This window comes from Vicugna pacos, unplaced genomic scaffold (genome assembly GCF_048564905.1).
Source record: "Vicugna pacos unplaced genomic scaffold, VicPac4 scaffold_20, whole genome shotgun sequence".
Lineage (NCBI taxonomy): Eukaryota > Metazoa > Chordata > Mammalia > Artiodactyla > Camelidae > Vicugna > Vicugna pacos.
Window position 1 is genome coordinate 40,009,495 of NW_027328741.1, and position 13,086 is coordinate 40,022,580.

A 13,086-nucleotide genomic window follows, 5' to 3' on the forward strand; every position below is an offset into this window, starting at 1 on the left:
CAGATTTTGGAAGACACTCAAAATATTCTCCTAAGTCTTAGTATTTGGAAAGGCTGGGCTTCTCCTAAGCCACTTATTTATTTCACAGCCAGTGAGCATCTCCCACAAACCCTGCTTCCCTGTGTGTGCTGGGAGCCTCAGGAACATTGATGCTGTCTATCTTATAAGTCACAAGGCAGAGGCGTGTGTCTCACGCCTGCAACTCTCACACAGGCTCAACTCCGAGCCTCAATTTGTGAACTTGGCCCCATTTTCTCACCTGTTTATTTGGTATCTGTTCTTCTGTAAGCTGCCTGAAGTGCTTCTTGGAACAAGTCAGAAGAATGAGTGGGTAGAGAAATGGACAGATGGACAGGTGAGAGATGGGCAGACAAACAGGGAGACTCCAAGAGAAGGGGAGCAAACAAAATTTCCTATGCAAAACCCTCTTCTAGTCAAGGAAGAAAACCATCACGAAGAAGTGTGAAGAGGCAGGTGGCTTAGGACTGTTTCCTGGATTCCATCAAAAGTCACACCACGTGATGAGAGGGTAGAAGTATAAATAATAAAAGAAAAAAAGCATGCATGTTTGAAAAATATATCTACATTATGTACTTTCTAAAGAATAGATTTATATCAGCAAGGCTCAATAACACAAACTTTGGGTATTTACAGAAGTGAGAATCCCATCTCCAATCCGCAAGACATCCCTTCGGAGCACTGAGGGTCTACACGGTGCGATCATAAAGCCGTAACCGCAAAAGCTGTGCTATCCTGCACTTACGAGGAACGAGCAGCTGTGCTTGGCCTGCCCACGCGCGTCGTTTACAACCCACAGCACCTCTACGGGGGAGGGATGACTAGCGAGCCCTGTCTCTGCAGGAAAGAAAAAAGTCCGGGAGAGGCTAAGCCGACCTACAAGTTCTCCATTTCACAGGACTTGTCACTCCAGAGCAGGACTCGAACTCGGCCCACGTTTGTAACCACAGTACTACCGTAATTTATGTGCTTTTTGTGTGTATAATACATTTGTTTCTGGCATGAAAGTGTATTTAATAAATGATCGGTTGTCTTGTATACTTCATTAGCTCACAATCTTTATATTTTTGAATTGTACTCTTCCCCTGGAGAAATGAACGGAAAGAGCAGTGGTCAGAATGAGGTGGGGCTTCATTCTTTATCTGTTACCTCATCTCATCCAAGTCCCCAAGCAGGGAGAAGGAGCAAATGTTCTCTTCATCTTTTAAAGAGAGGGCTCCAGTGATGGTGATTTACTCAACTCCAAAACTAAGTCTGGGGGAAGGGCACATGCAGCAACGAGAGCTGTATCACCTGTAGGAAGGCAAAAAGAGCTCAGGGGATGGCTCAATGGGTCAGCCTGATTTAATTTCAATTGATAATTCAATAACACACTCTAAAAATACTAGCATGCAATGGATTTGCTCTTTCTTGACATCTAGCAAGTTTCCACAGCCGACATGTAACATTATCATGAACTAGTGAAAAGAAGAGTCCACAGACAAGGAAAATCAATGCCACAGGCAGGCTGAAACCCAGGCTGGAGGAAAGGAAGAGAAAGGGCATATTTAAGAAGAGGGGAAAGTCTGGGAAAAAGACATCATCACAAGGACTCTCAAGCGTCATCCAGCAATCATATAATCATTCTTTCAAGAGAGAGTTACTTAGGTCCTATTTTGTGCGAGATTTTACAAAGGGCAAAGAGAGACCACAGCGTCCATGGTGGCAGCAAGTTGAGGGGCTATAATACAATTCTAATCTTGGTACCTTGCACAATTGTCCTCAGTATAAAGGCAAAAATTAAAGTAAAATAATACTATGTAAACCATACACATTGCTGAAATAAATTAAAGAAGACCTAAATACCTGGAAAGACAAACCACACAAATTCCTGGATCACATGACAATATTCTTGGGATGGCAGTGCTCCCCAGAGTGAAGCACACATACAACGTGGTCTTGATCACAATCCCAGCGGGCTCCTCAGCAATAACTGACTAGCTTCTGCTACAATTCATATGGGAATTCGAGGGTCTCAGTAACCAAAACGTACCTGAAAGAGTAGAACAAAGTGAAAGGACTTGTAATTCTCAATTTCAAACATTACAACTGTATCTACAAGTGAGATTAGAGGCCATTTTTAAGGTATTATTGTGTTTATCCTTATTTTCTAAATTCTGTACAACGAATATACCTGTTAGAATAAGAAAAATAAAAACTAAAGTATCTTTTAAAACATGCACACCGATTCATTCATTGGGGAAAATTATTTTAACTATAAAGAGGTAAACAAATATCTAGTGAAAAAGGACCACTTAAAAACAAGTCTGCATTTACAATTTTCATAAATTGAAAACTGAAAAGCACAAACACATCAAATTTCTAGGAAGACTGGTGAAACATATTAATAATTATTTTCAAAAATTCTAATTGCACAATGAAAACACAAGAAAGAGAAAATCGTGATTGACAGGAAACTGCGAACACGTGGAGAGCAAAGGCCTTGAAATCACTGTTCCTTTAACTCTGCTACTAGCTCAATAGGAGAGGAAATTCCTCACTGAGGGGACAGTGGAATCCCATGCATAAGATAGGATACACAGTACAAACTGCAGTAGTATCGGGAGTGAATATGTTAGAAGAATTCTGAAGTTACAACATTGCTGAAAAACTATAAAAACACTGACAGACAGATTAAAACACACAGTCATACATATTATATAGAAACATGAACTCTGCTCCCATGTTGCATAGAAATACAAACATATTTGTTCATTTATGGGCACTGATTACTTTATCCCAGGTAGAATATTTCAACTAAAACAAATAATCAATATTACACTCCTATTGTCAAATGTACTTGATAACTTACTCTGCTATGTAACCATATGTGTCTAAGATAGATCTAAAATTAGTGAAAAAGAGCTTTGTATGGTTTCTTGAATTCTTCTCAAAATTCCAAGCTTAATTTTAAAATAGATCTGAGCAGTATTTCTATATTATCTTTTCCCTTGTGAAATGAACAACACAGTCTGTTGTCAAAATTCTGTCCTTACAATGATTCACGAGCACCATATCCTCACAAAACTGCTGGACAGCAAGTCACTATCCAGACACTGTGACCAAATAAATGAAACAGAAGGAAGACAGTGATCCTATTCTGGAGGGCTTATAGTCTGTGTCAACACTGGGGTTTTTACTTGATTGGTTTGATTGGGTAGCAAAATAAAATCAATCAAGTACTTTCTTTGAGCATTCTATAAGTCATGACTGTTTTTAGTGTCATTAGCAGGAAAGACTTAAGCATGACTTGGTTAGGTCAACTAGCAACAATCATCACTGGAGAGTGAGTAATAAAGAAGTTAACTGATAGCAATGCTTCTGCCTACATGAGACCTAAAATAAATCTACACTGATATCCGAAAGGAAAATAAGGAGATGAGGTCCCCAATGAGAAAACAAACTAACAAGAAATCAAAAAATGAAAGTCATTTTCATTAACGATTCCAGGCAGTAGTGGAGCATGGTGGTGAAGATCACAAATGCTGGGGACAAACATGAGGGTCTGAAATCCCACAGCACTAGGTAGATGTGACACTGATATTTCAGTGAAATTTTCTGCATCTCAGTCTCCTATCCATAGACTGGGGACAACAACTGCACCCATCTCCTATAACGGTCCTAAGAATTAAGTTATTTTATATATAAGAGCTTAAATAAAATACCTCAGAGTTTAAATAATACCCCAAAAGCACAAGAAACAAAGAAAACAGAGACAAATTGCAGTTCATCAAAATTTAAAACTTTGCTTCAAAGGGCACCATCCAGAAAGTGAAACAACAACACAGAGGAGAAAATTTTTTCAAATCACTTATCTGGTAAGGAATTTGTATCTCAAAATGAAGAAAAAAAACCCCTACAACTCAACAATAAAAGGGCAACTCAATTAAAAGGTTAATAAAGTATCTGAAAAGGTATTTTTCAAGGAAAATATACAAATGTCCATAAAACACAATGTAATGATGTTCAATAGCATTAGCTGTAAGGGAAATCAAGTCAAAACCACTAGGAGAAACCGCTTCACACTCACTACAATAGGGTATAATAAAAAAAAAGCGTAACAAGCACTAAAGAGGACACAGAGGAAGCGGAGCACGCAGCCCTTGCTGATGAGGATGTAACACAGCGTGGCCACTTTGGAAAACAGCCTGGCAGGGCCTCAGAGAGTTGAATATTTCGTTTCTGACTTACCCAGCAATTCTGCTCTCTGGGCACACACGTAAGAGAACTGAAAACAAATATCCACATAAATAATACCACATGAGTGTTCACGGCGACATTACTCATCACAGCCAAAAACAGAAACAACCCAAATGCGTATCACCTGATGAATGGGTAAACAGTGGGGCCCAGCCATAGAGTGGAATGTTATTCAGCAATAGCATAGCATAGAATAGTGACTAAGGCCACAACATGAGCAAATATTGAAAACGTTACTCAGTGTGAAAGAAGTCAGTCACAATAGACGTTTCCACTTATATGAAGTGACTCGATTTACATGAAATGTCCAGCACAGGCAAATCCACAGAGAGAAAAGTGGCTCCTTGGGGCTGGGGGAGGATGGGGAAGATGGGAATGTCTGTTTATGCGTACAGGGCTTCCTGTTGGGGGGATGAAAATATTCTAAGATTGAATGGGACGCACAATTCTGGGCATAGAGTAAAAACCGATGTACATTTTAATGGGTGAATTGTATTAAAACTCTTAAGAACAAAAGGACCTTGGGCCAGTATCTTCCATAGTAAATGCAAATTGCTAACTTTTATTAGAGGAAAAAGAAACTGCTCTCAGCATGAAAGCAGGAGATCAGCAAATGTGAGTTAACCGAAATTGGACAAGAGCATTTCACTTGAAACAGTTGCTGAGTGTACACGAAATATTCAGAAATAGGAAAATCACCTTGACATCACGAGGAAGCATTCTGTTTCAAATACAGATCAAGGATTCGGCAAGCCCAGCTGCCAGAAATGACCAGAGAAGAAACCTGGTTTATAAAACTAGCACCAGAGACAACAAGGAATGGTGATGAGGAAAGCAGGCGGCAAATATCTGGAACAGTTCACTACAAATAATTTCTCCACCAAAAATTGAAAAATAAAATGAAAGTGATGAAATGCTCTGTTGACATCTCGAGAATGGGCTTCCTTCGGTGCTCGACTGTTCTGTAACCCCGATTGAGAGACTAAGGAGAATCAGCATGGCTCCTGGGGGTCCCCAAAGGACTGCCCACCAGCACGCTGACCACCATCACATCTGCCAGGTTTGAATTGCAGAGAAGAGACCAAGTTCTGAAAGGCACAGGAAATATTGACAAGGGAAGAAAACGCTGAGGTCAGTCCTGGGACAGAGGCCCTCTGAGCAGAGGCCAGAAGGCTGCAGGTGAACTGCAGTAGACCTGGGGCAGGAAGGGATCACGGGGGAGCATATCTCAATTCTCTTCTGTCTCTGCCTCCGGTAGGAGAGATAAAGCCTGCATCCTTCTCACCTGGAACTGTGGGTTCTGGCTGGAAGAAGTCTTACTGACAAGGAATGATTATTCAAGACTCTGTGGAAAAAGTCAAGAAATCGAGAGGGATTAGGGAGCCATCTCCATAAGCCTCTCAAATGCTCCCATATTTATAGGGTATAATCAAAGGAAAACTTCGTTAACAGTTGTGAGATAGTAAGGAGGAAATTCGGGAAAGACAGGATGAGGCAGAGATTGTAGAATACACAATGAGTACAAAGGATTAGTGTATCTTTAGGGAAGTCATGGGGTGAGGGGAACAAGATACATTTTTAGATATGTTCATTAAAAAGCAGACCACCAGACCAGCCAGGTCCTTGTTTTGGGGATAATACATTATCTAACAACACACAAGCCCAGCGTTTATAGCTGAGGGTCTCGGTCCTTGCTTTACAACCAGCAGAGTGCTATCTAAAACCTCAACTACACAAGTAAAGCATTGTCTCTGCTTTTTAAGGCAAGGCGTCTGGAGTGAGGATGCACAGGAACTTGCTTGTAAAGCAGTATCAAAGCATATTTTTTCTTCTTAAAATTCAGAGGCGACTGGGGTGTGTTACAATTTGTTAACCCAATCATCTGCTTCCACATGGAACCATTATGGAGGACACCCTAGGATGAAAATCCTGGATGTGGGTCTCTTCCTGCCATCTTCAGCCACTCTATCAGGGTCTAGGCACATCCGTGAATAACGATCCTACAGTACCACTCACTCTCTTAACTCCTGGTGATTGAAACTTAATTTTAGCTCTACACAACTTAACGTAGAAAAGTTTCAGCAATAAAAGATATAATATTCCATTTATATCTCATCATATTACTGATTTTCTGTTTGCTCTAAGCTGCTTCTACTTGGTAAAGCACCTCATTCTGAAGCTGAATTCAGTAATTTCCATTGTGCATTTCTAGCCAGTTTGGGCTCGCTAACTTCTTTTGGTCAAATATCGATATACTTAATTGATTTCTTTGTTTATCAATTTCAACCAGGAGGAGAGGGAGTGTCACTCTTTTCCTCAGCCCACCCTCAACTCTTTTCCCATCAACTCAGGCCTCCTGAAAACAAAACAAAGTATTTTTTTCCCTTCTACTCTTTCCACAAACCCAACAGGAAACATCAGCCTGGAGAAAGAATTCAACACAAATGTTAAAACAAAAATCTATAAACCTGAAACAATACCATCTCCGAATCATGATACACAATGACATGAGATTAAGTGTGTCAGGCACAAAGCATGAGGGAGCCTGACTACCTGATTTCTATTCTTCAAAGGAAGGAAGGTTTTCGTATTTTTTATTATCATTCTTGGTCATTGTTTCTGATTATGCCAAAAAATAATTTATGAAATATTTATGCACTGCAATAACTGATTTTTATTGTATCAATTTTAGAAGGCATTCAGAGGGGATAGGAAAACCCACCTCTGTAAAAAATGCAAAATTTCTTCCCCTGTAAAGAACACGTATACAAAATGCAACAGACAATTCAAATTCTTGTGGAGAGGAGCAAAAGACACAGAATCAAATCAAAGTCATTACAATGAGTCAATTTAAAATTCACTGGACAAACATGCTCAATGCATACAAATAATTTTAAAGGCACACTGCAAACCATTCACTTAATGATCTGCAGGCTAGAGGAAGAATTTCACTCTTTAACAGACAACAGAAATCAATAGGGTGCCCCACCAAACAAAGAGCAGTGAACAATCAGGTTTTTAACAGTTCTGAGAAATCAGCATGTTCTAAAGATCAAAATCCAGAAATTTTAAACATTCATTCAAACCACAATGAAAAAAGCACTTAAAGAAAAAAAAAAAAAGAAAGTAAGCACATAGATCATTGCAACAGAACAATGAGAATTTCTTGTACCACTAGAAGAAAGAACAGGCTATAGCCTTTTACTTGAAAAGAGACTACTTTTAAAAATAACTGCTAAAACACATTTCATCATTCATGTTGCATTTAAAAATCTGAGGTACATGTATCTGATCAGAAAAGCAATTCTGAGTAATAGTATGTTACAATTCAGTGCCAGTTTGCTTTAGAAGAAAAGAGAAAAGTTACTGTTTCTAATTCTGCACAAAGTTTAAAGAACCTCCCTGCCTCTATCTCCTCCCATTTCCTAAGCTCATGCTCCCTAATCCTTCTGAAACAAGTATGAGAAAGTCTTATTCCCAATATGCCAAATGACAACTGAATATCAATTTATTAGTGTAAATATATGCCAACACCTTGAAATGGAGGAGAAAGGTATCAGAAGTCTATATGGAATTTCTTTCTACCTTCCTGAAATCACACACACCAACGTTCACACAGACACAGACACAGACACAGACACATACCCCCTGGATTACTGGGCACTTCACAAGCTTAGTACTTACAACTTGTAGAAGGTAACTTTGTAGTTACTTTAAAATACAAAACTGTCAGCTTTTGAAAGCCTTCATCATCTGCTAAACCATCTAAATATCAAAGAGACCCAATTAGCCTTCTCTGTAGAATGTAATTTCCCTTGATGGCAAAACAGTCTCTAAGAAGTACTGGATCAAAGATTCGTGTTTATCACTACCTATGATCGTTTTTAAGCACATTAACAGATTCAGAAATGTATGTCTCAAAAACATTTATTCCTATTGAAATAGTATACGTGTTCAATTGTCTATACAGTGACTAGGTCCCATGATGGTGTTTAAGAGCTATTTTGTGTATAGCAATATTTACCTTCAAGTGCAGAAAAGGAGGGTGTGTATTACTCAGTTGTAGAGCACCTGCTTAGCATGCACAATGTCCTGGCTTCAGTCCCCAGTACCTCCAAAAAAAATAAATAAAAATAAGTGCATATTTAAAAATAAGAATAAAGTTATAAAAAATGCAGACTAAAAACCACTGCAATCTAGGTGCTACAATTATACTAAAAAAAACAAGTGTTTCTATCAAATATTAACTATATGCCAATCACAGAGACAACCAAAAGTCACACCTGAAGCATCACGTGTGATTCTCAGCAACCCTACTAAGTAGACACGGATGAGAAACCCGGCTCTGCGGATGAGGAGACGGAGCTCGGAGGAGCCGGGGACGCTGACTGTCCTGCTCCCCGTGACACCGCGTCAGCCCAGGGCAAGCGCTGACAGAGCTGCACTGAGGGGACACCCAGCTGCATGGAACCTTGGGGCACTGGGGAGTCCCAGAAAACACTAAAAACTGTTCAGTGAAAAACCAGCTAAAATATATTACACTGTGCTGCATCCTTTAAACAGGGAAAGTGACTGAGACCTTTTTGATGCCTCCGTGTCCTTTCTGCCATTATCAGTTACTTGCCCTCACAGTGCGACCAGTGATGATCTGGACCCCATATGAAGTGCACTCAGATGGAAGAGCTTTTAAAGCTGGTTTATGAAGTTTGTAAGACTGTCTATGACTCACAAAGGCGGTCATTCATCACTTCTCACCGGTGTGGACGTACCACCTGAAATCACTCCTTTCTGCTTTTTAAAATCCCTTCATCTACTCCAGACTTTTCAACAGCAAAGAAGTAGCTCAACCACAGACAGTGGACAGCTTTTCACCAAATGGACTCGAACAGCCCATCTGACAACCTGGAAGCCCTTGTCTTCTATTAAGCCCACTTCCGGGTACTTCATCATTTTCTGATTGGTGGACTCGGCCTCTGACTGGCCTACTCAGAGAGCTCCCAACCTCACATCCAGGGGTGGGAGAGGACCATGCTGTTGGGGGAAATCAGTGAGGAAGCTGGACATCCTCCAGCCACGTCTGCACGGGTAGAAGTGCCTCAACGTGCTCAGAAATTATACCGTCATCATCCCTGGGCTCCCATGGACTGGTTTCACATTAACCAAGCTCATGAGACACTGATGCAAGGAAACCAGAAACTTAAATTTTTAATGTAACAGAAGACGTGAATCTATGAACCAGACTGAAATATCAGAGTTCAACCATGAGTACATTTTCTCCTCCACGGCCCAATCACGGGCAGGCAGTCACATGGCAAGCATGGACAGAAACGGAGCAGGAAGGGTTTCTAGATTAATTCAATGGACTATATTTCTATTATACGAACAGATCTACTGCCCAGAAGTCAATTAACGCCAATCACGGTGCACTCTCCGTGGACAGCGGCCAAGAAATGACTATGAGCTCCTGTGTAACACTCCTTTCCCTGTCCTTTCTAGGCTAACTGATGCACAGAGGTATAAAGATTCAGGGATGTCGATAATGCTAAACACCCAAAGCCCATCTCTGGGAACCTCAAAACCAGACAGCCAGGGTTTAAATACCAGCTCTGCCAATTACTAGTTCTGTGATTTTGCCAACTTAATTACCCTCTGTGTGCCTCAATTTCCACACTGTAAAACTGGGATAACAATCAAACCTTCCTTACTCGCTTGTTGAGAAGATTGAAGGATTCATTTCTGTAAAATGCTCAGAAAAGAATGTAGCACATTTTGGGTGTTCAACAAATGTCAACTTAATATCAAATTGTTTTACAAGTGTCCCCTCTAATCATCTTATCTGTTTCCTGGCTAGCCTAAGTCCCAAATAAAATCCTTATTTCTCCTTTTACACACTCTTGGGGAGCACCCTTATGTTCCATCCAACCACCTGTTTAAACTGAGGGAGTGGATGTCTCCTAACCACTCCTCTGGGCCATGGAGGGTGCTTCTCCCTTCACACCCCTGGCCCCTGGCCCACAGCTAGCACTCATTACACTAACAGAGTGAGGTGTGAGTCCGGGGAGACAAGCAGGGCATGTGAAACCCTTCCTTTCACTCCAGTGTTGGTCACCATTGGGAAGCACGCGGGATGCTCAGCTCCATGTCAGGAAAGCCCTGTGCATGAAAGGGCAGGTCTTCTCAAGGGAAGGCTCGCTGTGGCCCAGAGCTACATGGGACAGGGTGAGTCTGTATTTCTGGGACACAGTATCATGACACGCATTTTCCCACAGCCTTGAAGTTCATGGAGAACAGTAACAAAGAAGACATTTATTGCCTGTCTACTCTTTTGTGTCATCTCTCAGTAGGCTGCTGGAGACAACATATGTATAAGTATTGGATCTCCTTAAACCCCAAAATATATGAAGTAACAAATAATTCTGTGGCTTAACGTTGGTTTAGGGCGACTGTGTAACAGTTCTGACTCTGCTGATGCTAAATTATGGGTATAGGAACTATGGAACCTCCTCAAATATCTTTCATCATAAAACCATCTCTTCTTATTTTCCTGTTTCTTAGTAATTGCCAAAGACTCTCAAATGATGGCTTCACACAAAACAGCAGCTAAAGTTTAAGAGCCCTCTTGACATACACACTGTGGTAAACACTGCACATAATTTCTAATTCTCACAATTCTACAAATCAGATACGAATGTCCCCATCTCACAGACGAGGGAAAAACTCAAAACGAACTGACTCAGGCTCAAGTGGCTCAGTGGCAGCGCGTGCAGGCAAACCATATCAAAAACTACACCCCTTCGTATATGTACCAAATCTCCTACCACCAATTAACACACAGCGGCGGGGTCAAAACTCAGGGAACTCAATACACTTTTCACCTTTAAGGTCCTCCAGATGCCGCTTCTAGCTGTTTTATAAAATCCCGGCTCACTGGTTTCTAACACTAGAAGAAAAGCCCGATTTTGCTATTGTTTGCACAGCAAGTCTGAAATGTTCACAGTGAGATGACAGAATAAATCTAAGATATAAGCAGAATAACTTTTCCAGTTAGACAGACATAATGGACATTGGGCTATTCTGAAGCATTAAGTAAAGTAATCAAAATAAAATAACGTTGTTTAAGCCTCCTTTTACAAACAGGAAAGTTAAGACTGTAAGTAGGTGCAACAGTGCCACCTATGGGTAAAATGACCTTCCAGGTTACCAGGAAAGATGCAACACAAAAATTGCCTGTAGGATCAGTAACGAGAATCAGATAAATAAAACTTATATAGCACATGCTGCACTTTGATTCGGGGGAAAGGAGGGATATTCAGTATTTAATCTGATATTGCTAATACTCCTGAATATAAACAGAAGATATAGGCTCATGGAAACTCATCTTAGAAGAGGAAAGAATCCAGTTCAGCCACTTCATTTTACAGGAGGGGAAACTGAGACATGGGATCTGTCCTCCTGGCAATCAGCAGCAAAGTTCTCCTATGCCTCATGTCTTGCACTGTAGCAAAAACCAACAGATCTGTACTAGGCCTATATTCATAAAATTCACGTTTGTATTTTTCCAACAGTAGGTTATCTAAGTATCTTGCAAAATACTAAAAGAGCCAGGATATCATACAATTTTGTTGCCATACAAAAACATTTATTTACATAATAAAACAGCATGAGCTTTATTCTCTCTATTAAAAAAGTGACATGTCAAATCAATGTTTTGATATTTTAAACCTGTTAAGAATGTAGAAAAAAATCAAAATTTTCTTTAATCACAAAATAGAGGAGTTTATTCCCTGAAAATGATCAATATGGATTTTACTAAACTTAACGGATCTGGTCAGAATCCCACGAATTTAAATGTCTGAGTGGATGGTTACACGGCAACATAAATTCTGATTTGTAACAATACATATTCTGTGTAAATAATCTTCAAGGTCATCTGATTAAGGCAATTTAACTAGTCCCTGTCTCACTAGAATGATACAGATTTCATTAAAACTTCATACTACACCAAAAAAAAAATGAATCCTTGTTACTTTAAACCATATTCAAATATATCATACAAATACATATTGAATATGTATCAGAAATAAGCGACACTCTTTAGTATTCAGAGTTGATCCTTCTAAAATATCTGTCATTGTGACAGCACACTTTTATTAAGCACCTCTTGGGTTCTTTGTATACAAGGCATCTACCTCTCACAGTCAGACAAATTAAACGATATTACTCAAATTTCACAAATGAGGAAATGTACATAAGCCATGAAAATAAAGTACATATTCATCAACAGGAAAGAAAAGAGTAAAGACTTTTCTTACAATATTCACTGACAATCTTTTCTTCCATATTAAAACTACATAAAACCAATTCAGTCTTTGTAAGTGTTTCTGTCAAAAAGGGCCACAAGAGAAAAACAAGCAACATCATTAGCAGTGGTTGGACTTTAAGAGCTCACTTCTCTTTTGCACTATAATTATTTTTAATGTTTTGTTTTTAGTGCTTACAGAGCACTAAAATAAAAAAAATAACTTTTTATGTAATTACCTGAGAATTAAAAATTTGTGAAAATGAACAATTTTAATTTCTGCCACTCTGTCTCAACTTCTCAATGGTGTCTCTCCTTTCAAGGCCTCATCAGTCTGAGGTCACTAAACTCGGCCGTTTATGGAGTCACAGGTGTTCGGGTAACCACTTAACGGGAGGCTGATAAGAGGAGCAATTAAGAATGCATTCTGTGCAGCCTGGGTTCCAGCACCGAGCTAGCCACAGCCTGCTGCGTGTAATTGGGACAAGCTGCTCCATCTCTCAATCCCTCAGCTGCAAAAAAGGAGACAC

At 39.9% G+C, this 13,086-nt stretch overlaps 1 protein-coding gene across 1 annotated transcript in view; it reads right to left on the reverse strand.

Moving 5' to 3' along the window:
• Positions 1-1,774: 1,774 nt before the first annotated feature.
• Positions 1,775-13,086, reverse strand: part of LOC140693984 (uncharacterized) — a 244,706-nt gene continuing 233,394 nt past the window's right edge. The window contains exons 2-3 of the transcript XR_012069705.1: positions 8,282-8,369; positions 1,775-2,050 (exon numbers count right to left, since the gene is read on the reverse strand). The gene's annotated coding sequence lies outside the window, so the exon portion shown is untranslated. The remainder of the gene's footprint in view (positions 2,051-8,281; positions 8,370-13,086) is intronic.